The sequence below is a fragment of the Pteropus medius genome, unplaced genomic scaffold, assembly GCF_902729225.1.
Source record: "Pteropus medius unplaced genomic scaffold, Ma_sr-lr_union100, whole genome shotgun sequence".
NCBI lineage: Eukaryota > Metazoa > Chordata > Mammalia > Chiroptera > Pteropodidae > Pteropus > Pteropus medius.
The window spans coordinates 24,757,094-24,785,049 of record NW_024340696.1 but is presented as its reverse complement, the minus strand read 5'-3'; the positions used below and the strand labels follow the sequence as shown (position 1 = coordinate 24,785,049).

At 38.4% G+C, this 27,956-nt stretch overlaps 1 long non-coding RNA gene across 1 annotated transcript in view; it reads right to left on the bottom strand.

Moving 5' to 3' along the window:
• LOC120604457 (uncharacterized) overlaps positions 1-26,309 on the bottom strand; it is a 29,247-nt gene extending 2,938 nt beyond the window's left edge. Inside the window, exons 1-3 of the long non-coding RNA XR_005653349.1 lie at positions 26,143-26,309; positions 19,771-19,864; positions 1,549-1,582 (exon numbers count right to left, since the gene is read on the bottom strand). This is a non-coding gene — a long non-coding RNA (uncharacterized LOC120604457). The remainder of the gene's footprint in view (positions 1-1,548; positions 1,583-19,770; positions 19,865-26,142) is intronic.
• Positions 26,310-27,956: the final 1,647 nt, after the last annotated feature.

Genomic DNA, 27,956 nt, shown 5'->3' with positions numbered 1-27,956 from the left:
TGATATTTATAGCAGCTTTATTGATAACCCTGATGATAAGATAGCTTTGGTGTCCCCCAAGCCATTTATGTTCCTTCAGGGAAGACTTCCGCTGGATTCCCTCATCGCAGCACATTATCAATCAGGGAAATTCACAAAGCTGGAGCATGTGTGTGTCTGAGCCTGTGGAAGAGATAGGCAAATTGCAGGGGAAAAAAAAGGGACAGTTTTCATATATTTCAATTTTATTGTCCTTCTACCTCCCAAATAGAAAGAGAGAGAGACAGAGACAGACAGAGACAGAGAGACAGAGCACGCTTTTTTTTTTCCAAGAGCTTTTGAAATTTTGCTTGGCTTATACCCCTGAGACCAATGGACAGGAAATGAGAATTGGATAGGAAAAGAGCTGAAAACATCTTCTGCAAATTTTTGTTGTGTGGGATATGGTAATTTTCCATCCAAAATGTTTTTAAAATAGACTTAACAGGAAATATTGCTTTATATAGAAGGAATGCTATTCTTTAATATTTGTATATGGTTATTATTATCACCACCAATTAAAATCAACATATTAATAGCTCTCTTGAATAATGGCTTTCATCTGACCACCTGAAAAGTTTAGAAAATTTTGATATAAATTTCCCCACATTGTAACTCCAGGGATGATGTACTATTGAATGAACATGTTCCATAGAATTACAGTGCTTAAGAGGAAGACATTTTTAACTCTTAAATCCCTTACTCTTTTAATTCCACTTACTGTAAAGGAATAGTTCCAAATTATTTAATCTAAACACAGAAAATAACTCTTCTAATTCTATTTAAGATTTAAGATTTCCTAATTCCCTCTGTCTTCTTTATCATTTATGCATTTGCCTCTCAATCTACATTAAAATGGAAAAAAAATGAAATAAAAACAATGTAGTGAGTTTTTCATAAAGATCTGTTCTTCAGTTTGGGATTGTTTCCTACTTAATATTTTGGTGTTCAGGTGCCCTTTTTCTGATGTGATGGATGGGATAGATGGAAGATTTTTGTTAATTTTCCTCACTTGACAAAATAAAAACTTAACACTTCTACATTGGTCCCCAGATTTAATTTTGAAATTTTATTTTTTAAGGAACTCAAAGCTCCTGAAATCAGCTCTCTGCTTTTAGAATTCCATGACAGAACACACTGCTAAATATACTGATAGTTATTGCAATAAGCCAGACCACGCACGGTTGCCTGCTGGAGACATTGCTGCTATGACTTAAGAAATAGATTAGGTGACTGCTGCTGGTGTCCCAGAGGTCATAATTCTTCTTCAGATATTTCAAAAGGATAAAAGGTAATTAAGTTAATAATCCCTGTTGTTATAAATACTCGATGTGGCATTGTTCATTTATGGCCTCCTAACATCCATGATATCGATTTACACAAGAATAACTCGGGGGAAGTTCTGGTATTGAAGACTCTAGAAAGGAACAAGGATCAAAGACTCCTAGATTAAAGGGTTGATTTAGGATAAATGTTAAAAGGCATAATGTGCACAACACACTTATTACAAACAAGAAATCCCAGTCTTACCTACTGTTCTATCTGGTGGCAGGGATTTCACTTCCTGTAAAAACAAAACAAAAACAGAAACATAATTGAGTGAAGTAAATTGTTACTTGTGCAATTAACATAAAAGTGCTTATGTTTAGATACCTTTAATTTACATTTAAAATACAGTTTAATAGTTAATGTAGGTAGGGCCACACAGGAAGAAAAATTCAACTTCTAAATATGTACATATTTGAATAACATGTACAATAAATGTGCATGTATATTTTACGGTCCTAAAAAGTTTGCTTTTCTCTCTGTTGTATTTTGAGATCACAGTGTTTGGAGTCTATATCTGGCCTCTTTTGAGAAACTTAGAGAGTACAATTTGAACTGCTAGATGGCCCCACTTCGTAAACCACAGACATCCAAATTAGCATAGTCTCATAGGGTCAAAGACAGAGAGAAATTGGTATGTGGTCAAAAAAGAATTTTAATAAAACATGAAAATACAACCTATACCAACTCTGCAGTAAGTCTGCAGACGACTGCTTCTCTGTGTCATCTCATATATGACAACTGCTCTGGCAAAGGGCTGGTGAGAAACTTCTGAAGAAACACAAAAACTTATGCAAAGTAGCAGAGTTTCAAATCTATTATCAAGTTGACATAGAAGGATTATTTCATAGAACCTTTGCTTGAACTAAGTCTCAATTTTCCCACTTATTGCCTACTCCTGGGCATTTCGACAGGGGTACTATCACTTTCCAGAAGCCCTGGGTGGTATTTGTGTTCGGCTTCTGGTGCTTGAGAGGGATCTGTTCTCACACCTCTGTGATTGTCTACTTTGTCTTGCAAGTAGATTTGCTCTGTTCTTTTCCACATTCAACATTTATTTTTGGTTGATTGACATACAGGGTTTTGTCCATAACAGGGGTCTAAGACTACAGCCCGTGGACTAAATTGAGCCTACCACCTGATTTTGTAAATAAGGTTTTATTGGACCACATCCATAACCATTTAGTATCTACAGATAGCGTAAGCACTATCTGTAGATACTAAAGAAATTGACTACATAGTGTATGGACCACAGAGCTTAAAATATTTACTATCTGGCCTTTTATAAAAAAATATTTGCTGACTCGTGTCTATGAGGAATAAAACGTTGTAGGAAGGGATTATTCTTTTACATAGGCTTGGGTGCTAATTCTTTATCATAGAAACACTTCACAGAACTTTTTTTTAAAGTTATTGCCTTTCGATGCATGAGAAAAAAATATTCTATGCAAAGAAAGACACCTGCCCACGTTTCTTACCACTTTACTTTTTATTACTTGGTTTTCATGTAGATTCACAATATATGCTGGGAGAAGGGGAGATATTTGGGACAAGTGTGATCAATGCTGAAACAAGCAGACCTTTGGCAAAACTTGAAGAAGGTGCATCCACCTTCAGTTACTTTCCACCATCCCCTTACTCTTTCTCTGTGCTCTGCTTCTCCTCTTTTTCCTTGCCACATTCTAGGTCATACCCAGATTCTTTCTTTGCTTGGATTAGCTCTCAATGACTCCACACTAGACTCTTAGCTGCTAGTGACTTTGGTGTTACTCTTCCCATGGCATTTATATTTTTACAGATGAATTTCTGAAACTGAGGAGCTATAGCAAAAAGTGGAGCTTGCCAGTCAGGGGCTGAGTAACGAGTTACTGTCATACTCAGGTTCTCTACTGGGCAGCTCCTAAGCCAGTTGCTTTCCAGTAGCCAGCAGCCACTCTAGAGGCAAGCAGCTTGAATGACACACCAACTTTATATTTTCCTATTATGTCATGAGTTGAAAAAGATCGGAAAGCACTCACCTTTAGGAATAAGTCGCTATGTGTTTCACTTACTCCAAAGGGGGAATAAGGCTTGGGAAATTACAGTTAATGTTTGTTTTGTTTTGTTTTGTTTTCTGAAAGTTAGAAGACTTTGCTTATAAATAAATCAATAATCTATAGAAAAAAAATTAAATGAAAGAGTCCAACTTTAGGTTACTTACGATTCTCAATCAAGAACAAAACGAGTTTTACTAATTAACCAGTTGGGATTGTACACTAGCTACAAGAATGTAAAGCACACCTCTGTCCTCTCCCTGCTGTGTGCTTATCACTGCTCCTAACACCTGGCCCATAGGAGCTAAATATTCAATAGTTGTGCTACCCCTAATGCAATCCTGGGAACTGCAGCATTGTCATCACCCGAGGATTTAGTAAAACTGCAGAATCTCAGGTCCACCGTAATCTCATGAATCAGTTGTTCTTTAACAAAATCCCCAAAGTTCATATGCACTGAGGTTTGAGAAGCATTCGGTAAGTAATCAAGTGAGACTAGAAATCTGGTTGTGCCATCTAAAAGTTGGAAGATGTGAAGTAAAAATAAATATTTTAGGAAAGGTGAAAAAATCAATAAAGTTAATATAAAAGGAAAAGAGTTTTTTTTCTTTCGAATAAAAATCTGCAAGAGGAGAGCGTCTTTTTTAAACTCAATACTGGGCCAAGCTAAATGAACTGCATGACACAGCCTGGCCTGCGGAGAGTTAAGGAGGAATCCCAACTTGTTCCCTAACATGTACCATTTCCTTTAAAGTGCTGTGGAATGGTGAAAACCTGATGTGTTGAGCTTAGTCTAGGCTCTATTTTTCCTAGCAGGATATTTCATCATCTTCATGCTCGTGTGGAGTGCTCTAGGCTCATAGCAAGAAGGCTTAGCAGGACACAGAGATGATTTAATGGACCATGCGAATCTCCAAACTGGAGCCCACTCTCAGAATAGAAACAAGCACCTGGGATCTTTGGAGTACATTGTCATGGGGCCAGAAGATAGGATGATACTCTCCACGGTTTAGTGAATTTGGAGATGCTTTCTGTTGGACCACTTTGAATTCTAAAAGAAAAAATTTAAAAAAACCATTGCCTAGCCAAAATAGAAAGGAGAATTGCCAGATATTTTGGAGAAAAGCATCACATTTGCAACTCTATAGAAAATGAGGTATATCTGACATGCTTTGATCCTTTTCCATCTTTGAAAATAAATGCTTGAGGAGTCAGGGGCCAGAATAAACACCGTGGTAGAAGAACCATATTCTGCTCTGTCCCTTCCATGCAGTAAAGTGCTTTGATCTTTTCTGGACATCATTAGGAATGTGCAAAACCAGTTATTCTGACTCTGAGAGAAGATCATTGGCATCTTCTGTTTAGATTTCCCCCATGAAAACAAAGGCAGAATCCAACTACAAGGAAGGATTCTTGGAGATGGCCTGAGCCACAGGCATCCCTGTGGAGAGCTGACAAGGACCACAGTCCTGCTTTTGAACTTTGCTACAGCTGGCGCCTGCACGTGAATGAGTTGAGACAGTAAGAACAGAGCAGACACGATACAAGTCTGGATGCTAAGGCAGAGAGAAGAGATGTGGCGAGAAAAGGCCTCCAGAATCCATAATCTAGAAGTATAAGTCAGCACAAAGTCCAGAAGCCCCTCTCTCGCTCCCTTGGCAATGTACTGGAGGCATTTCACAGCCTGTTCTGAACCTTCCTGTCCAACATCAATATATGTCGAAACACCATTACCATATTCTTTCCCAGCGCAAATTATTGCTCCCACTGTTTCTTCTCTGATACTTTCATTCCCCAGCACAATGAACTGAAAGTCATCTTTCAAGATTAGAGCCCACAATATTTCCTTACAGATGTCATCCCACCCCTCCCAAGGCCAGAAGGGCAGGTTAGAGCATTCGTTCACTGGGTTCCTATAGCAGTTAATACATAGTTCATTTTTAGAATTTACTGCATTGTTCTTTAATTTCTTTTTTATAGCCCAGACACACTAATGTGGTACCCTAAAAGGAACACCATGTCTTTCTTATCCATTTCATATGCCTAATTATTGGCAATAATGCAAGGCACAAAGTAGGTAATCAATATTTGCCAACTTTGAACAAAATTATCCTTTTATTTATAAATTCCCTTTAAACAATCTCTCAACCCTCTTTAACATTTTTTTTTTTAATAAATATAAAATGAGGGTGATGCATCTGCTCTAAAATTACTTAAGAAGTTCATTTGGCTAAACATGAAATGCCTTAAAAGCCCAAAGTCCATCTCAAGTCGTTCACCTTCAATAATTTTTTTGCTGACAACTCTGATCCCTAGGGCTATCTCCTTTATCTACAGGACAGTCGACATGATACAGAAACACCAAGGAGTGCTGTCTTTCATTGCTCTTTAATTGTTTCATATCTATAAGTCTTATCTCCTCAGATATATTGTAGTTCAATTCAATTCAAACAGATTAAAATCAGCAAATAGTTATTGAGTGACCAGCGTGTGTGAGGATCTGTGCTACTTGAGTGCTGGCACCAGTTCTTGTTTTAACTTTGTTTGTTTTCATTTATTCAACAAATATTTATTGAGCATTTACTTACACATATGATCACTGTTCTGAGAGAGATTACATTTCCTTTTAGGTCTTAATGTTTCCAAGAAAATTACCGGTGTTAAACAAGGTCAAGGGAAAATTGACCAGGCTATAGCAAGTGATTCTGGATGGAGCATCTTGGTGATCCCAAGCTCAATGTAGATTCACATGCTGCAAATTTGCATGTGATTCAGGTAATCCTTGGCATGAGAAGGTTCCCGCCAGGAGGTGAAACATGGCAGAAGAGGACTGCGAACAGCAGTCTAAGTCAGAAGTCATATGGCCTATGGGTTTCAGAACCCCGCCAGGTAGCAGAGGCCTAGAAAACAAACCCCTGCCCTGTGATGTAAGAAAACTGTAGCCCCTGGAGAACACCTAGAAAATACTAAGGAAAGTAATTTAGCCAAAAACTTGGGACTTTCAGCTGAACCCTCATAGACTCTATGAACCTCTGATGAAAATGCCAGCAACAAGACAGCTCACACCCGGAACCCCAGAACCTATACCTCCCAGGCTGTTATCAAGCCCAGAGGAAGCAATAGAAGCCCAAAAGTTATGACTGAATCATTGAGTTCCAGATCTGGGGAACAGAACTCAATTCTAAGTTCCCTCAGATGGCAGCCTTCCATCCTTTCACCTGCCTTAGTTCAGTATGGGCGTGAGCTTGCTGGTAGGGGACTCAGAGTACCCAACGTCAGCTGAGTTGAGGAGAGAAAAAAGGGACCAGATGGGACCAATACCAGGAAAGATCAGAAGGTCTCAGGAGCGGGAACCAAGTGACCAGGTACTATAAATAGTTCCCTGTGTCACAGCACTTACTGCAGTGCATTGAGATTGTCTTTTTCCTTGTCTGTCTCTCCCACTAGGCACTAAGCCAGTCTGCCCATGATGACAGAAACTGAATCTTATCTTGTTCATCATTTTATTCTTAGCACAAAACACAGTTCCTGCTACAGAGTGGTCCTAATAAATGAAAGAGTGAATTCATGTCAAGTGTATGGTCAAGTAAAGTCAGTCAGGTAAAGAAAAGTCAAAGTGCTGAGGGTGGAGATGCACTTCAGGCCAGCCAGGCAGTGGGTCATGTCTAGAAAGCCAACTGAAGAAGTACCGAATAGTGGTTACCATTCAGTAGTGTCTGGGCTTTGGAGTCAATCCCAGATTTGAATTTTAGCTGATTCTGTTAGTTTTTACCTTGTGAACTAGAACAAGTTGTTAATTTGCTCTGAACCTCCGTTTCTACTCCATGAAATAGCAGTTTATCCTACCAAGCTCATGGGAGGATTTAATAAGGTAGTATAATAAAAGGTCAGTTTAGTGCTAGATCCAGTTTTCAACAACTGGTTGCTATTAAGGCAGGCAGGAAGCAGCAAATCCTGTAATTCCAATAGCTAATAAGCGTTATCCAGAGTTGGGGAGATTTATCCAGAGATAAAGAATCATGTCTCCAAGACTAAAAAAATAAATGATGAGGAGCTCAAATGGAGACTAAACACACAGGCCAGAGATTGAGGTGTCCAGATCCAAGCAAGGGATCTTATCTATCAGAAATAGAGGGATAGAGGAAGGAGTAGAGCTTGAACCCGTACCAACAGCTTTCTAAGGCCAGGAATCCTTCTGTGCCTTAGAGCAGGGCTATTCATGATGAGTGGGCAGACATGAGCTCATCAGAGAAGGTAACGAGTACACTTGGCAACAGCAGGTATGAGAAAGGATGTGAAGTCAGGCAGTTCATGACAGCCAGGCACATAGAAGGTGGTCAGTAAATAGCTGTTGACAATTTACTTTCATCATGAGCACAATCGTTCCTAAGTGGGGAAGTACATAAGCCCTCATTTTGATTGTGAAACTAGATAAAGTTGAGCCTGTTATTTGCAGACATTCTAGAGAAAATAGTGTTTTCTAAACTATCCCCACTGTTTCATTTGTGGAATCACTGAGTGCTTTATGGAATGTTTGACCATTTGTCATTAATCTACATCCAACGATATAGGAAGCACCTCCTTTGCCAGCATGGAAACAATATTTCTTGGCTGAAATGGGAGAGAGCCAAATTGAGGGCTGGAAGAATGAGTCTAGCACTTTTACCACTCAGAAGACCTTCTCTCTCCAGTTACCCACTCTTACTAAAGTCGTGTCATGATTTTGCTTACAGAGACAGTGGTGATTCTGAAATTCTCCAGCTTCTCCCAACCCTTGTTCAAGCATGGGGTCTTTGGGGGTTGGTTTGGGCTGTTTTTCCTGAGTAATGAATCTGTTTCTGAGCATAAGAGCAACAGACATCACACAAAATGCAAAGTTTTCTTATAAAAATGTCAGTTGCAATAAAAGGAATCTGGAGCCAGCCTGGCAGCCTGGGAGCTGTTACAAGATGAAGTCAGAGTTTCAGCTTGTGTCTACATGACACCAAACATTCAGCTAAAAAGTGAAAAAACTCAAGCAGTCATCCAGATGCTTCGTCTGCTTGATGCCAAACATCCTGATGATTTCAACAATCCAGATGTTTGGCATCAGGCAGACCAACATCCAGAATCTGGCTAGGTGTTTGGTATCTTGTGGACACAGCTTTGGACCACTGGGCAGTGAAGCCCAAGAACTTGGACGTCATTTATCCTGACTGTGAGTGGAAACCGTGAATCTCATAAGACCTTCATAAGAGTAAAGCAATTCAGTTTAAAAAGTGAAAAGAGCCTGGAATCTCACAGTTAGGCTAATAGGGCTTTATCAGAGGAACCAATACAAAGGAAAGAAAAGCAAAATAAAACCCAGTACAGTTCAAATGATTTCACAGTCCCTCACTCAGCCAATGGACCCCTTTATGAGTTCATTCCTCAAGTTCTGGGGAAAGGGCAGTAAGAGAGCTCAGCTCTTTAGCAAGTCAAAGTTTGAATCTAATCTTGTATTAATATCAGGTATTACTTATTAAACTGGATCTTCTGCTTCTCAAAAGTGAATCTGAACTTCTAGTCTGACTTCAGAACTTTTTCTGTGTGCACCAACCTGGTCATGCTGAAGGTATTTAACCTTCAAGCTGACCTTTTCTTAGATATACCCCCTTAGTATGAATGTAAGCAAGGACTGAACTGGCCTCTGAGGAGACAGACAGAGTAAACTGGGCTTATTTCATTCTCTTTTCTAGATGGGAACTATTTTCTTCATCCTGCTCCTCTGTATTCTGGTTAATGATCTATGCCTAACTCTCTTCTCCCTCTTCTCCCAATAATCCCGAGAAACGAGAAATGCAGAAAAGAAGAAAAGGGGTGGAGTGGGAAGAGGAGGGGCAGAGAGAGAGAAGAAAGAAAAGAAAGAAAGAAAGAAAGAAAGAAAAACAAAGAAAGAAAAGAAAAAAGAAAGAAAGAAAGAAAGAAAGAAAGAAAGAAAGAAAGAGAAAAAGAAAGAAAGAAAGAGAAAAAGAAAGAAAGAAAGAAAAAGAAAGAAAGGGGAAAAGACCAAAGGTCCCGAGGACAGCATGTGCAGAGTAGTTTAAAAACAACATAAAAGGAACAATAAGAACAACCTAATAAAAGGATGAAACACAGTCATGCGACAGAGAAGAGAATCTGAACATCTGCACTTTTTCTTATTTATAACCATGTCAGGAAAACAGGAAAAAGAGTGCGCAAAACCTCAAGCGGAATTTTCTAGTACATTTCATTAGGAAGAAAGTGACCATTTTGATTGTCTTCTATAGGCTTGAAATATACAATTCATCATTGTCTCATGCATCCTATGATTGTGAGTTAGTCGTTATTACTCATTGTTATGTGGGGGAATTCCTCTTCTGCCCACATCTGGACTTTTGCCGTTACAGCAAAGGGTAGATAGAAACAGAGCCCGTCTGACCCTTTGTCATTTCTGGATTCGATGTATCCTTCTCTCTTTTGGGATGTCTCCTTTGCTATCTTTCTATTGTCCTTGTTGTTTGTTATCCGTCGGCTGGTTACGGTTTTTAAATTTTATTGTGACAATGGTAATGGCAATGATTGCTCTCAACCCAAATTAGCTAATCAATACGATCATTGTTAAGTCAATCGGGAGATTAGCAATAGCTAATATACACATAATTTGGGTTGCTTAGAAGAGACAGACATCTGTTTTCCTTGGCAGCAGTCTGTTTCCAGGCCTTTACTTGATACCATGTGTGTGCCTAACTCCTGTTCATAATAGCTTTTATCCTTGAGGTTTGGTAGTATAATTAATTGATGCCTTTATCTTTTCATGAGAGATGCCAACTCACATCAAAAAAAAAAAAAAAAGAGAGAGAGAAAAGAAAAAAAATAGAACAAAACATACTACAAAGGCTTGGCTTTATATCTGGTAGAACAAGAACCTCAAAGCTGGACTCAGTATTAGAGAAAAATAAAGATTGCTTTCATCCACATTGCTAAAAAATTTGCCTATATCCTCTCATTTTCCCTGTCATCAAATTCAATGAGTATTCAGGTCTGAATATTAAAGTCTGACTTTGGCCTTTGAGAAATACAGTGTCAATCAAAATAGAATAGATGAAGGACAAGGTGTTTGTCCTGATGAAACCTGGGGATGCCAGACATCATGATGGGAAACATTTTGCATTGTGCTGGGAGGTTACCTGCCTTCTCCAGAAAGAACTGGAGTGTGCATTTTTATAAACTGTGGATTAAACAGTCAAGTCAGTGTGTTTGTTTGTTGTAATGCTCTGCAAACTGGGATACCTGCATATTGGGAAAAGAATACTATCCTGTCCTACTCCTTAGAGAAAAATCAATTCTTTAATAGGTAAATAATTCTGCTGTGTTCAGAGGAGTGCCTAGATTTCTTAGACAAGGGTAATTAAGATTATGATTATTTATTCATCTCCTCATTAAGCATTTATTGAATAGGAAGGCAGCATGCTGTTTGACAGGAAAAACTCCAAACTAAAAAGGATGATCAGGGTTCTGGTTCGGTTCAGATGGGATGATTAGATAAGCTCATGAAATATTTAAATGAAAGTAAAAGACCATACACAATTAAGTATATAAATGGGCATTTGGTAAGACAACTCTGTCTAAAGGAAAATAGCATTATACTTCCAGGATGTAAGAATAAGAAACACTTTTCGAAATGTATCTTCTTAATTATTTTCATTATTATTCATTTATAATTATTAATACTTAGTCTCAAAAACCAAATCCAGGTATTTTTCTTATGTAAACACAAAGACAAGCATCAAAACTTAGGTTTTAGATAGCCATTTCCCTGGTAGCTTAAATTATTTTTTTTTTCAAATCCAACTATTTACAAGTATATCTTAATATTTATATTTTCTTTACTTATTATTACTAGTATATAAAAAGAATAGACTAATAATAAGCACTGATGTATGCAGCCAGCTTTGTCAAATCTTAATATATTGCCCTCTTTTTTAAAAATCTTTCTTGGGGGGTGGAGGAAGACGTTCCATAGTCAGTTGAAGCTCCTTATATTCCCTTCTCCGAATTCCGCTCTCCTTCCTCCATCCCCCTAAAGTTAATAACTATTCTGAATTTGGTGTTCCCCATGCATGTTCTTACACTTTTACATTACATGTTCATATCTATAAATATATATTACATGTTTTCAACTTTATTTAGAAGGTATCGTACTTTATTATGATGAATCATTTGTTTTTTTCACTAAACATTGTTTTTGTGATGTATCCATGCTGATATTTGTATATGTAGCTCATTTATTTTAATGGTTGTATATAGACATACCACAATTAATTTATCCTTTCTGTTCATTGACACTTGGTTTGTTTCAAATTTTGTTATGATAAGCAAAGCTCTCATGAATATTCTTGAACAAGCCTCTTTGTGTGTATGTGCTAGAATTTCTGTAGGGGCAGAATTGCTGGATCGTTTAATATGTGCATCTTTTACTTTCCTGTTTTCTAATCATTCTCCAAATTGGCTGTACTGATGTGTCCACCCACCAGAAGTGTATGAGAATTTCTGCTTATCCACTTCTTAGACAATACAGGTACATTTAATAAAAGTATTATCGCTGTTTCTACACTCAAAATCCCTGAAATGTTACTAAGAATAAATGCACAATTGCTGCGTTATTGAAAACAACATATTGTACATTACCACAAATGCCATGAAAGAATCTCCAATGCCTACAAGCCTTCCCACTGAGGAAAAGTTACCAGTTGCTCTGTTGCTTCCTAAAAATTTTTTCAGGATGTTCATTCAAGTCATGATCAAGTTTTAGAACCAGAAAACATTTTAGAAATCATTCTATCCAGCAGCATTATTTAAACACAAATAATTGTACAGAAAGTCACACAACTATGATAATAATCACAGTATTATAATTTACTGAGAACCTACTATATGCCAGGTACCATTCTAGGTGCTTCACAAATATTCGTATTTCTTATGACAAGAGCCAGATAGAATCAGAAAGAGTTTATTCTACAAAACACGTTTACATGGCATTTGAGAGCAAGACACCATGTTATTTAATGTGAGGGGAGCAAAATTGTGCCAGACTCAGTCCCTGCTTTCAGAGGCATACAATCTGGAAGGGAAGGTGACACCGCAGTGTAAATTAGCATGTGAAGAATACTGGGTGAAAGCTCAGACCAAGGCAGGCAACTGAGAAAAGATCTTTTTCCAGTTGGGATCATTTAGGAAAGCATTCTAAAGAAACTGGTATGGGAATTGGGCTTTGGAGGAACACTAGAACTTGAATGGGTACCATCTCACCTTGGCGGTGCTATCTGGGCATTGCCCATTTAATGACTGAGGTGGGTAGTGAATGGAATCTAAGAACCTATAACCATACCCAGTCATTGAAGTGGGGCATATCTACGGGGAGGTGGGAGGACAAATCAGACTAGAAGGGGAAGATCAGTCTGAGGAAGATCAATCTGGAGAACCAGGCAGCTAACAATGGGGGGAATCCAACAAGAGTATATCACAGGAACACAGCAACGAGGCCTCTGTTCTCTAGCCCCTGTTGAACTCTTCTTTTGACCTCCTCTCCTTTACTCTGTTCTGTTGGCCTCTCTCCTGCTTCTGGAGCATGGCAGGCTGGTGGACCCAGCAGTATCTTTCATCCACAGTTTTCTCTGCTTGGAACAAAATCCCCAGTTTTATGTGCACCAGGCTTCTTCTCATCATTCAAGTCTCATCTGAGATGCTTTCCCCAAACATCTGATCTAAACCAGTCTCTGCCTCTCCTTCCTCCATCTCAGCAGCCCATTTTATTTTCTTCGCAGTCTTTCTCCAAAATTATCTTGCTTCTTTATTTAACCACCTGCCCCCGTGAAAGAGTGAGCCCACGAGAACAGGAAATTGTAATTCTCGTTATATATTCTGTGGCCCATCTCTGGCACATAAGAGAGCGTCAATAAACACGTTTTGACTGTTAAATCAATGAACCACAATATTACAGCTTCCAAAGAGGTAAGCAGGCGAACAGAACTACATAGTCTTCGGGGAAGTTAGAGTTTCACAGGGGTAGAGTTTCGGGGCAGGATTATATTAAGGGGACACTGAATAAGTTGTATGATATAGGACGATACCAAAATGTGGCACAAATTCAGGTACCAAGACTGAGGGCTAAGGTCCTTTGATTCCAAGGAATCAAAGCAGAACTGAGGAGGGCGAACAGGTTAACTTATCACAAAGGGATTTTCCACCACAGTTTGAGTGTCAGGCTAGAGCTCCTTAAATCCCCTCAGCCTCAGGTTGGGGATGAGGGACTTAGTATCCTGAGACCTCATGCATTGGCGGAGGCAGAGAGCTTTCAATATTTCTTAAAGCAGAAATATTGGTGAGGGGAGAGCAAAGATGTATATTCCAAGTGGCAGGGACAGCAAGAGCAAGGCAGAGAAGTGACGTATCTCCAGCTTAGGCAGTTTCTGGTAAGCCATATATCACAGAAAATTCCTGTTGAATTGATTTCAGCTTTAATTTGGTGACTATGTTAGGGCAGAGAGCCTAAACATGGGCAAACTAGTTGGAAATTTATTCCAAAATTTGGTTCATTGCATACCAATGAATAGGGGCAGATATGGCAAAGAGAATCAACAGGTCTTGATGACTAATTGTTTGCTTGGAGAGAGGGTTTAGGTAGGGGACAGTATAGGAAAGAGAGAAATAAATCTTATTCTGATCTTCAGAGTCTGGGTGACTGGGGGAAACCATTACAGAAATAGAGAAATCGAAATATAGAGTTAGGTTAGGGTGGGGCTGGAAAGTTCAAAGTAGATATTTAGGGTACATGAAGGCTTGAATTCATTGGTGATACTTAAGAGGTAGTCAAAATGAGACTGGGGCTCTATAGAAGCCTGGAATGAACATACATAGGTGTAACTAAGTTACTTCAATCATTTTCAGAAAGAGGCAGACTGAGGATTAAACTAAATAGAATTGGAAATATCAGCTGTGTAGCAAGAACATAGCAGGACCCAACCTATCCGGTCTCATTATTCAGCAGCAGAATTATACCAGGATTCATCTCAAAAACTAAACATGCTTTAGACCACAAATTAATTCCCACAAGGCCCTCAATACCTAGCATGCTCTACTCTAGGCAATTTGCTTTTCTTAGAAGGCAGTATTGCTAAGTAGGTAAGAGTATGGCAATGGAGTAAGATTGTCTGTGTTCAAATCCAGAATTGCTACTCGATAACCAGGTGACTTTAGTCAGGTTACTTAACCTCTCTGTTTCTTTATCTGTAAGACAGGAATAATAATAGTACCTTCACAACCCATAAGATCGTTGTGAAGATCAAATAAACTAATGCATGTAATGCATATTGCTTAGAACCTGATATATAGTAAATACTCAATAAGGGTCCCTGAAGTTTAAAACATATGTTATTTTCATTTATGAATAGGGCTTGCTTAGCCTGGGTAATCTCTTAATTCCTAGAAAATCGTAGAATATTTTCAACAAAATAGAAAATAATTCCCATTCCTGTTCATGTCACCAAAAGAGGCCACCTCCTTTGATTGAGATTCAAAAATATACCACTTAGGCATGCTGCCACTATGCCAAGTCCTGTGGGGTGCCACAGTGTAGCAACTCAGGTGCACTGAATTCTCACAATTGAAAATGCTCTGGGAGAATTTCAATGCCATTGTTTTGGAGACTTCCTTTCGCCCTGCTTTGAATTTGTCCCAGTTCCAATTTCAGACAATAAATCATAAGCCTTTAAAAAGAGAGTTCCGTTCAATATTGAGAAAAGGGAAAATGAATTCCTGAACTAGATATTCATTATCACTCCCTGACTTGAGTGACGTCTGAACTCTTTAGCTTGGTAAATTCAACTGTGGGTTTTGTTTTGTTTTTTTGGTTTTCGGGTTTTTTTGCTTGTTTGTTTATTTTATTTTGCTTTAAACCAGAAGGTTTATTGAAAATGAGGCCATCTTTCTGTTTTGTTTGTAGTTGTTGGACCATCACAAGCAAGGAGGCCATGGAATTTATTATATTGCCATTTTTATTACCTTTAAAAAAATGAACTCTCGCAATACTAACTTTTACAAGGATAATCTATCTATCTACCAGCAAACATCAGCAGGCCAGACATACTGGCAGTCTCTAGTCAATCTGTAACTGAAAACTAAAAATGTAGCAGGAAATCCTAATAATGAAACTTGCAGGATTATAGAGCTGATGAAGCAGAAAACAAAAAGTAGGTGATAACTGCTCAGAAGTGCAACCTTAACAGTTGTCATGTCTTTGAGGATTTTCTTAAGGCGTGGGCAGATCTTCATCTATTTTTGAATTCACTTTAGCCATCCAAAACAACTCCTGGCTCAGAGTTATTTTCCATACTCTTCTAAGATAACACCTGGTAGCTACCATCAAACAGAACTATTCCAATAAGCGTTTTTTGTTCAATAGTCTTTCCCAAAGTAATAGAGAGTTCAGGTTATCATATCTTACTGTCATGTGATACTAAATCACATTCCAAAGAGAGATAACAAGACTGCCAGAGGGGAGTGGGCGTGGTGGGTGTGGACTTTGTCCCAGCCAAGGTTCCTTTCCCTCCTAGGGGGCTGTGTTTCAGGCTATGTGGTTGGAAGAGGTACCAGAGCTGGGTAGTGTGGGGTAAAGGAAATAAGAAAGGGGGTTCTGCCATTGGCTCAAAAATGCCTAGGCCCATCTGGGTCCCACAGAAACTATGATTTCATCTTATTTTGCCAGTGTATCACAAAGTGGCTTTGAGAGATCATGCCCTCCCGACATGTACCAGCTTTCTCTCCTATGAAATAGAAAATTTTACACTTTCTGCTTAGTGTAGAATGGGGAGATGTGTCAGAAAGGCAAAATCTTCACACCGATACTGTTTTCCAGTTTTCTGCAGTGGGTCTTAGCAGCCAGCGGCCCACCTCCCATGGTCACGGACACCCTCCCCGCGCCCCGGGCTCTGGCTGCATTCAGCCCCACACAGGCTCTGGCTGCAGGGTGAACTAGTAAAATGCAGACTGGACCAGGCCTACGGGACACGCTTCCTAGATCTGTCTGCTCACTTACTTTGTGTTGCCCTCACCTACCTCACGCTGGCTGCTGCCCATGTGCCTGGAGACTCTGCTGGTGTCTTTCTGAGTAACCATGGTCAGAACCATGGTCTCAGGCAGCAATTCTTTCTAACCCTCCTTTGGGAATCTAGAGGACAGCAGACTTGTCTGCAGCACTTCCCTAAAAGCCAAGGAGAACCCAGGGATCGTTCAGTGAAGATTCTCAAGCTCAAGTGGTACTGAACACAAAAATAACTCTTTTAAAAGAACATGAAGTCATTTATGTACAACTGGAATCTGCTCTCACCAACGCGCCCACCATGTGCGTTTTTGAAGTCATGTAAGTATGGCAATTCTGAACAGAAAATGGCTTGTTTCTAGGATTGGAAACTACTACATATTTACGTCTTATTCAACATGTGAAAGCTTCATAGCTATTGAACTAAGAATATAGTATATAAGAAGACAGAAATCAGGGCCTAGAAAATGTGTCTCTTTGCAGTCTCTGATCATCCCAGAGAAAGGCAAGTACACCTTTTGCATGAGAGGAAAAAAATCTAAAACAGGCTACAAAGGTGATGCAGTCTACCAGAACTCAGACTGGATCAGACCTATAGGACACGCTACTGATGCACTGGCCTGCCTGCTCAGGCCTCTGACCATCATAAGGCAAAACCAGTATGTACTTGCTATGTGGAAATTCATCTCATTTCTAGCATCCCCAGCTCCTGGGACACTGGGGCCATCATGGAGCCAGTCCATGTTTCCTCTCTGCCGCAGTCTAGGTTAGCACTCAAGACAAGCCCAAAAGAACCACTGGGCTGGCCTCAGAGCACCCCAAGCTGACTCCTAAGGGTCCCTTCAGATGAACCAGTTGGCCTTGTTTACTAAAACGAGAGAAAGCTGAGGGTCCTACGGAATATGATTATATTCATACATGTAGGGAAAACCCTCTCAAGTAAGCCACCTGCATCTGGTCTTCTCTTGAAATGAAGAATATTTAACTTTCTCTTGGAATTAAGAATATTTAACTTTGTATGAAACATACGTGGATAAAAAAAAAAAAGAGGTTCTATGGAAAGTAATCTCACAGGGTGATCTGATCATAAATTCCTAACTGAGCAGGTCATGGTGGGTTGTCACATGCCAGGCATGTAACTTTTTAGTAAAAGGTTTATATGTGCCTTAAGCAAGCCCTGTCCATTGTTTCTGTGCAACTAAGTTAACCACCCTCATGAAAGCACATAATCTCGTTAACTGTTCCGTAATCCAATCCCTGCCTTGCTTTCTCCCATCTCCATGTAATCGCCACGACATTGCCACCTTAATTTCAAAAGCATAAGGGAAGCTGTTAAACTGTTATTCTCTGGAGCATTTCAGATCTTGCTCCCTGGCATATGTCGTCAATTTGGCACCAATAAACTCTTATAAAAATTCTCTACAGGTTTGGATGTTTTTATGTCGACACATTAGAATATACTGATATCTGGAGTACCTACAAATACAATAAAACATGTGTCATATTGTCCTCCAAACTCATGGAACTGTGAACATTAAATATGCACAGCTTTTTATATGTCAAGCATACCTCAATAAAGTAGTTTAAAAAATAAAAAATAAAATGTATTCTATTCTACCATCTAATTTACATCTTTGTTCATGTGATTTAAATGATTTTTAGGATTTCCATTAACATCGTTCTAAACATGTTCCCCCGCCCTCTTCCCATCTCACGTGTTTGTCTATGGGGTTTTTGTTCCCCCCTTAGAAGATATATTTCACATTGGCCCTCATGTCATTACTCATTTTATATCTTTCTCTAAACCCTGGTGAAGACATTATGTGATTGTGGAATCTGTGCCTCGCTAATACTTGTCAGCTGATCATTTCATAGTGCTTGTTATAAAAGATAATCTAAAGTAGGATTTAAAGTTGGATTTAAAAGGTTGAACCCTAGTTTTTTTGTAATTCTTACACCTACACCTACATAGGTGCATACTCCACCTATGTCTCTGAAACCAACAGGGATAAAAAAAAATTGTATTCTTTTAATGTCCCTAAATGTGCTAGTGTTCATTTTAACTCTCTTTTTGCACATTAGTCTACTACTACATCTTAATGTGTGTTTATAGTGAAAATGTGGCCATTTGCTCAGCCTTACTTTGCAGGAGGTCATAGAAGAGAGTCTGTTCTGGCCTTCTGAAAGGTAGACTCTCCCCCAGTCACTGGAGTGAGTGAGCGATTGCTATGAAAGGATGTTTCGAAATAGCTAAAGATTGTCTTGATTCATAACTCAGCTCTTTTAGTATATGGTTTGAAAAAAGCTCCTGGTCATTCATCAACCCACACGGCAGCAGCAGTGGGGTCTTTGTGGTAAACTTTGTCTCTGCGTGTGTACATCTATGTACATATACATAGGGTTATAAATAAACACATGTGCCTAACTTGACCCATATTTTAAACATAATCCACCCTCAATATTACATGATTTCAGGAGTGTTTGGAAAATATTTTGCTTCAAGGACCTCCGTGATATCAAATTCCACAATGAGAGACTCATTCCTTTACCTGAAATTTCTTCTTCTGTTGTGATACAAATAACCGTGGGATAGTGCTAATATTTAGAGCCATGCCCCAGTACAAGTAAAGTTATCTCATTCTGTACTGAGAGTTGGGTTTGATTTCTAGGAAAGCAGAAAGGACAGATGACAATGGCTGCCCCGGGGAACCCAAGAAAAGGAGAAGGATGTCCAAGAAGAGAGGATAGAGTTGCACCAAGACAGTTTTCACAATTATCCCTGGGGCCAGAATGGCAGGCATGTTTCAAAACAGAAAGGACCTAACTAGTGAAATCAAAAGAGACCTTTAGCCTCAGAAAGAAGAGAAAAGGAAAAAAGAAATAGCAACGTCAATAAACAAGAGTTACACCTCTCTTTTCACGAATCTGCCCCTCCTCCCTCAAATGCCTTCTGTGTTTCTCTAACTTATTCTTGTCTATGGACCCCCAACAAAGTCTGGTTGCCTTTTATCCATGTGGATTGGCCATTGGCCACAGCTTACATTTCCCTTGTTAAGAAAAGGAACAAACCCCCAGATTGCCAAACATTTATAAACAAATGAATTTAGAGTAAATGTTCAAAACAAGCCTTTATGGCAATTATAGACAGTCAAGGAGGTGAAAGTGAAACCAACCCAGGCAGAGAGGATAACAGGGTAAAATAGAGGCCCGTAGCCATGGGACCTAAAAGCCTGGCCAGTGAAGGGAAAAATGCGTGTCCAGTACTTAGGTCTGGCAGAAGCTTCACCATCTGAATGACAAGTCTCATCAGGTTACCTGAATAGAGATGTTTTCAGTTTCTCCTCTTAGAGCATAAGGGCAAGGTCACTTGATGCATCACGCCCTGGCCTCTCAGAGTCCTCCCGGGGCCCTAATGAGAGACAGAATAGAAGATTTTAAATGTAAAGATTGGACAGTCTGTGCCGTGTCCATGAAAACCTGGCTATGGTGGGCTTATTGTTGTCATGATGACCATTATTCTTTGGCCAATCTCTTTCATCGCCCCTCAGTGTTTTTGTGAGACAAAAGAACCCAGCTGAGACTTCAACAAAAAAGAATGCAGGGAAAGGGGAGAGAATACCTTGAGCAAGAATAGCTTAGAAGGAGCCAAAAGTGGAAAAGGAAGTCTAATTCTGTCCTGGTGGGAGGGAGAGGGGGGTAAAGTTTTTTGAGAAATGTAAACAAATCAGGAAATCCTGGCACTTACTCCAGTTCCGATCTGGGGAAACGCACCGGTCCTTTCCCTGGGACTGAGCTGCTGTTTGTGAATGAAATCCAGATTAAATTATTCATTGAGCCCTGCCAGTTTCCAGCTTTCCTTTTGCCTATGGCATAGCTTAAACCTTAAAATAATAATAATAAAAAAAACATATGCATGTTATTAACTCTCCATATTCAAATGGAAATTCAATGCTATCATAAATCTCTTTTCTAATGTAAATTCCTTTCTCTAGCATGAAGCTGCAGGAAAGCCATTGTATCTGAGCAATCTAAACTTGAAAGAGAATTTTTGTTAAACCAGTTGTGATAGGGGAAACATGTTTTTCACTGAGTCGAAAGAAAGATTAAAGTTGGTTGTAAAAAGGGGTGGGGGACTGAGGGAGAATTATTGGTTGCTTGGATAATGATTAGATACAGAACTTCAAGGACAAATTAAGAGGCACAAAAGAAAGAGTCATGCAGATAAGTGAAAACAGTTCCAGTGATATTAAATAAAAGATGCATTATTTATCTTAGGTTGTAATCTCTACTTCCATATTTGTCTCCATCTGAGCGACCCCCTTCCACACCATTAGCTACCCCCAAGTGGGTTCCAAACTCCACTGTACAATGCGTCATCAGATCACAGTATCTACAGTTCCCTTTCTCACTTATCAGAACCTTCCTCTCTTTCGCTAATTGTATTATGTCTGGGTGCCTCTGCTAAGGAAGCTTTGGTCAGGAAGAATGTGGGCACGAGATGAAGAGGAGACATAGGTTTTGTTATTGTTGTCTGTTCATTTCTTGTTTTGTTTTGTTTTGTTTTTCTGTTTGGAAGTACGTTGGTACCCTTTGGTTAATTTAAAAATATTTTCACCAAGTACCACTAGTTTTTTGATCTGTCACCTTTCTCCCGTGCTATCACCCCTCTTTCCCTCTCATACCTACAAACCTACCCCAGATCCTTCATTGCAGAAATTATTCTTTCCAGTGTAGACTTGGTCTGGGCATACAGCAACAAAAATATATCCACATAGTACAGAGCTACAGAGAACAAATTTAAAGGGCTTCCTCAAGCTATGATACCAGTAGAATCTCGCAAATGAGAGACAATCTTCTCTTGGATGGTGGAGAAAAGTGATGTTGAGAAGGACACCAGCCCAGTACATGGCTCTCCTCTACGAGGTGGCCCTAGCCCTTTCACTGCGTGTGTATGTGCATGGAAACCTCCAGAATGTTTTGATGTCAGGGCTTCAGTTCTCAAAGCAAAGATTTCTTCAGTTGACTGTTAGGAACAAAGTGTAAGATATACAGAGAGAATATCTCTGTCCTAGAAGGGCATTTGTGACAAAAACTAACATCGAAATTGGAAATATAAGTATTAATAGCAGGACAGAACTTGACTTTTACGGGTTCTCTATGAAGGGTTTGAATACACATGCATGTGTCCGCAGTCAATTTATTACTAACTATTAGAAATGAAATAATGTAACTTAGAATCTTCTTTAAAAAAAACCAGCCTCTCTGGCAACCAGTGCTTAAAACATAGTCACTTCCCCACAGGGACCAATTTCTGCCTGATCTCCTACTTAATGTTCAGCATTCAAAATAGAAGATTTAACGTTCTTTCTTTAACGTGGATTGTTCAGAGATTTATGGCACCTATAGAAATGTTCATAAAGTCTGAGGCTGTGAAAGGCTTCTGGCGTCTGTCTCATTGTTATCAGAATCATAAAAATCATCACCCTTTTGTCCATGACCAGTCTTGTCTTTCTAGATAACATAATCCAGAGAAAAATAAAGTTGCCTCTGAGCGTCTGCTTCTAGTAGACTATGATGTTGAGTGTGAGCGTGTGTGTGTGTGCGTGCGCGTGTGGAAAAAGAGGTGATATCAGATCACGAAAGGGAGAGAGAGAGAGAGCAACAAATCAAACTGTATGTGTTTGAGGACTTCAAGAGAAACTTCGTGAAACTGTTTCTAGGGCAACTCTTTTCCCATGTTAAAAGGATGCTGTAGTATGCACATCATTTTCTTCACCCTGGTTCTCTGGCCCAGCCTACCCAGGAGTCGTAGTCTCTAGAGTGTAGACAGAGAAGGGAAGCAGGTGCTTCAACTCCCAGCATCTGGTTTAGATGACCACAATGTGGAGAACACCTGCAGCCTGCATTTCAGCCAAGTCTGGCCTCCCATTGTATTCGATAGGACTTTCTGCCTTGAGCAAGAAAAAGGCATTGTTTATCAGATTTGCCAAAGGATCTCCGGGGAGGTGGAGAGAGACAGGATAAACAAACCTAAAACAAAACTGGGCAAGTGTAAGCAAAGCGCTGGGATACTTGATTATTTGTGATGATCCAAGGTAATCTTTCAACCTGACCCAAAGTAAGTAAAGCAGAGAGAGAGAAAGAACCAAACATTAGCATGGACCAGTTTCCTAACAATTTTCCAAGAAAACTGATATTGGATAATCTTGTTTAAATTCTGGTCTTTAGAAGCAGACAGAAATCAAAACACATTCGTTAAGGGTCTAATTTGTTCAGGACTTTGTGCTATGAGGTTTAAAAATGAGTGGCAAAAAATAAAAGAAGATGAGTGGCTGCTGCCCCGCCCTAGAAAAAAAACCTTACAAAAAAGACGATCTTGCTACTTACGTACCAAATGTTCCACTGATGCATTTTATAATTTCATATTTTGTAATAACTGTGCATTGGGTGACGTGGATCTCTGCAAATCATACCAAAAGCAGTAAACAGGGTTTAAGTTTCCCTAACTAAAGCAAACACAACTGATCCCACAGCATAATAAAAACCCATGATTAGTACATTGGGACAAAAATAAAATTAATGAATTTATTCCCAGAGACTCAGAAAATAGTTTAGAGATACCAATATAAAATGTGTCTTGTCAGTAAATAATTCCAAAGGAGCCCCTTAGTTTTCTTTCCTTTGTATAGAGCCCCAACTAGCGGGAAACTGGAAAACTGCGCTTAAAGAGAAACAATTTAAATGGGAGACAACCACCCATCTTCTATCAGGTAGGGAAGGGTTCAGAGGATCTTACAGATGCTACTCCTTCTGGATGAGGAGATAGGAACAAGGTGCTAAAAGGCAGGAAGGGTGAAAGTGGCTAATACTTAGCTTTTTACGGAGTCAAGGGCAAACCGGCACTGATGAAAACATGTACAATCTCTTACATTTGAAATGAGTCAATATCTATTGCTAATTTGAGAAAGGAAAATATTTCTCGAGTTCAGAACTTATTCTCTTGAAGGCATCTTTTCAGAAGAAAGGAGAAGATACTCTGTGACACAAAATTGCATATACTGGAGGAAAGAGAGCTGGTTTCACAAATTAAATGAGCATGCTGTTACAATTGTGTCACACTAGTTCAGAACATAACAGATAAGAATGCCTTCGTGTCTGCGTCAGGGTGGGGTTGGTGAGTGGGAAGGTAGAAGAGCAGGTAAAGGCAGCAAAGAGAAGGAAAGGACTGGAACCCCACCAATTAATGAAATATCCACATTTGGAAAAGTGGCTGATGATAGAGATTTTCCTTTAACAATTCGAATCTTTGAAATTGTTGGAGTTTTAGTTTGTTTCTTTGTTGCCTCTCCATTTCAAGGAATCTCTCTTTTTTTTTTTTTGCTTGGTGGATTTTTAGAGGAGTCTTTGGCTCACTTACTAAAAAGTACCAATAAAATGCAGGCAGCCTGGAAAGGTTATAAAAATGCAAGATGAATTCATCAATCTGACAAAGTGCAGTCTGCGTGCAACGGGGGTTCGTGGACAAGCTTCAGAGACTTCGTGGAACTCTCCAATGTGCAACTTGTGTGTCTGCGTGTGTGTACGCATTTTTTCTAGAATTTATAGCTTTTACTGATTCTCAAAGGGGTCTATAAGCCAAAAGCAGAATTAGCAACATCACTGTACAGAAATCTATACAGATTAAAAAAAAATCACATTTTAATGAGTACCCCTCAGAGTGACTCGGACTTCATAAAATTCTCTTCTTAGAGAAACCTAGCAGAGATAACAAAATATTTCAGTATATCACAAAGCAGATTGTAGCTTTTTTGTTCATGCAGTGACTCTTTGAACAGAGAGTTATAAAAAGTTTCCAGTTGCGTTTTGCACTGGTGTGATGGCATGGGGGTAGCTCTTTAAACCTCAACATAACTTACAGACTGTCCTCGATCAGTTTCCGAGATGATCGATGTGCCTTAACCAGCTTTCTTCAGTATGCATTTAACAATGTGGTTTACGCTCAAAAATCCAAAAGCAATAGCAATCATTTTTTTTTTTTTTCCAATAGATTAAGCCGTGGAAAACAGAAAAAGCAGTGTTTAAATTTAGGAGTTGGAGGCTTACTCAGCACATTTGATTGCTATCAAAATTAAGTCAAGAAAGCAGAATTTTTATACCATTTACTTATGTTTGTGGTGGTTATAAAATAAACTCTCCAATCCTTCATTTCATTTGAAAAGGAGTTTGTTTAAATACTACTTATTTGAAGATCATTGAGTCTCTAAAGTTCAAGGATAACAAGTGATAACACCATGGTGATGCTATCTAACTTCTTTTATGGCATTAACATTCCCATGATTTTATTTAACAAATAACTTAGTTGTGAAGAAAAGATGTTGTATTAATCTGTCTGTCCTAGCCTTCACCTCCCAACTGGACAGTTAATCGTACCGGGGAGTTTTGAGACTAGAGAACACACATTATCTATAAGTAAGCCCCTTGTCAGTTGACATGTGGTCCTATGCCACTAAGATTTTCCTTCTGAGCTGTTAAGTCACATCCCGTGTTCTTTCCACATCAAATAGGCATAACTATGTTTTTAAAATCCGTGAAAAACATGATGAATAGCTAATCTAAGAAGTAATACAAAACTTACCTTCATTTTTTTTTTTTGGCTGTTACTTCTGAGACTACAAGAAACATAATTGATATAAATTTTTGTGTCCTTATCGGAACTATTAGACAGAGGTCTTTGGGAAAAATGGTTTTAAAAAATTGAGGTTTGGTGGTTTTGCTTTTTACTCTTACCCCCTTACCAAGATCATTTAAAAGGTTATTTTTAATATTACAACCACAAACTATTCAACCAGACGAAAATGAAAGTAGGCCACTTAGAGTTTTTTATCTAAAAGAAAGCAAAATGTCTTAAGCTAATAGTTTTAACCATTGGGAGTTCACTGGCTGCTAAAAGCAGTTACTTTGAAATTAAGAAGGAAGTATTTTAAATATTACATCTGAATTTGTAATTTTTCTCTTGCAGGATATAAAGTATAGTATTTTTTTTTTTTCCATTTCCCTTAGGACTAAACTGACCTTCCTGCCTGAGTAGTGAAACCCCAGACTTGGACTTGAGCCAGCTGCCTTTCAGCACCACATCATTAAAAACTCTTGGAGGTGCTGTTTAAATGTAAATTTCCCAGCACTCCTTCACCAGACAGATAGGCAATGCTAAAGCAGTCGGGGCATGTTTGACACAACCAATTTTAAAGAGGAAGGAAAGGGAGAAAGCTTTCAAAAATATATATATCAAAGTGAAAGTAAGTGAAACAAGGCCATTCATCTGACTTAGGGGTGTCAAAGAGTCAGATACCCATACACCTTACATGAATTTCTAGATAAAAGTACATCTGCAAGTCAATTCAAAGAAGGATGAGCAATCCTTCAGATAAAGAAGGTTTCCTTGCTTTGTCAGAAGGCAAGCAGCCCAGAAAGAAAAGGCAGCCACTTACACTCCTTATGTTCTAATGATTTAGAATTTCCTCAGGCATTGTCAAGGTCCAGGATGGGGCAAGGATAATCCAAAGAGAATTACAATGCACATGTACACAGAAAAGAAACCAAAAGAAGAGGAGGAGGAGGAGGAAAAGAGAGAGGAGAAAGGAAACACAGAAATAGAAAAATCTATATTTCCATTCGATTGATACTCACATTTTAAGCTCAATATAGGTGGAGACATGCAGGTGAAAATAACAAGGTCAGCTCATGACTGGGGTTCTGAAGGTGGGTCATAGCATCAACAGAGTGAATGCTGAACTGCACTTTAGCTAACAGGCCTAAACTTCATTAAATACTATCGTCTCCCCTCTATGATGTCAGTTGACTATTCAACCAGAAAATAAAGCAGAAGCAGCCACATAATTTGAGAACTTTTTCCTCCTTTCACAGAATGATATCGACAGGTACAAAAACACAAGTCTATGAGCACATGTGCACAGTCAATTCTCAACTTTCTGTAATTATGTTCCTATATCTACTGATAACACAAATTAGTTTCTAATTGATTTTGGAATGCATTTTAAATTACTATACTTTCTGATATGCATTGAGCTTAATCTCTTATTACTATCTTAGCACATGGAATCAGGGGCTAAATGATAATGAAGGAAAATGACTGAAGAACTGGCCTGAGATACTGAAAGTAATCATGAAAGTTTACAAAATAGGTGAACAATACCAAGATAATGAAACCATGCAAACGTTTTCTTTTTATCATCTTCTTTACTCTTAATTCCTTGCTAATGACTGTTTAACCTTATATACATTTTTAAATAACTTTCCACTGTGTTTTTTCTCATGGATTTCCACAATGTTTAAATATGCTGAGTGAAATATTAATCCTTAATTTCTTTGTAGCAGAAGTATATATCTTAAGAGTATTACTATTTTTTAATAATTGATAACATTTTTTACTTACAAACCAGGGTAGAATAAGTGACAATTTTTAAAGTAATTGACTTTTCACATATACAAGTTTCCTTCATTCATTCTATAAATGTACTTGGCCCTTGGGATTTCTTTTCAAAGAAAAATATAATCAGATCAAATACGAAAAAAAAGAATATAAAGATTATAGTGGTATTATATTAATACCACTTTTTTCTATGTATTTTACAATGTATAACCCTATTTCTTTAGAATTAATAAGTTAAATTTATGTCTACTCTAATGACACTTGTACAAAATCTTGAAAGAAAGTAAAAGTTGATTCTGAACAAGTCCCATGACTTGAGAATTTTGCATTTTAGTTGTACTTTTTTGTCAGTAGATAACTTTTAGCAAATCAGTGTAAATGTGCAAAGAAAATACCGAATAGGTTTAAATAAGTTATCAACAAAAACACAAGTATAGAAAGGCAAGTTTCTCCATAAATAAGTTTGTCTTGGGTTTGGTAAGTCTTTGTCAAACCCACAGCAGAGAGAAATATCAGTTATGCTTTGTTAAAGTCAGAGTTCCAATTCTAGAATTTTAGTCACTTGTCTGTCCTATACTCCTTATATTGATTTTTAAAGGAATTTGCCATTATTATCTGGCCCCCAGACTATATTTTAATCTAAATTTTTATTGATATAGTTTTGCAATAAACTTGGGAAGGATGCCAAAACGTTAACATTAGTATCAACAAAAAATAATGTAAATGCTTTAAAGGAAAGAGTGAAGGAAAAGAAGGAAGAGGCACTATTTTGTCTCTGAACCCATATTATTGTCTTCTTTAGAGTTACACTACAGGTCAGAAGAGAGAAAAAAGTGACATACATGCGAATCTTAGTCATCTTGATCTAGAAAATAAGCCAATCCCCATTTAAAATGTCATAGTATTTATTATTTTGAACCCATCTAAAATTACTTCTTACTGAGATTTTGACTAGGCATGTGTAATTTGAGTAGTCATAGACATTTGTTTAATATGAAAATTTCAACCATTAATATAGTTATGTAACTTCTCTTAATTTTTCCTAAAACCT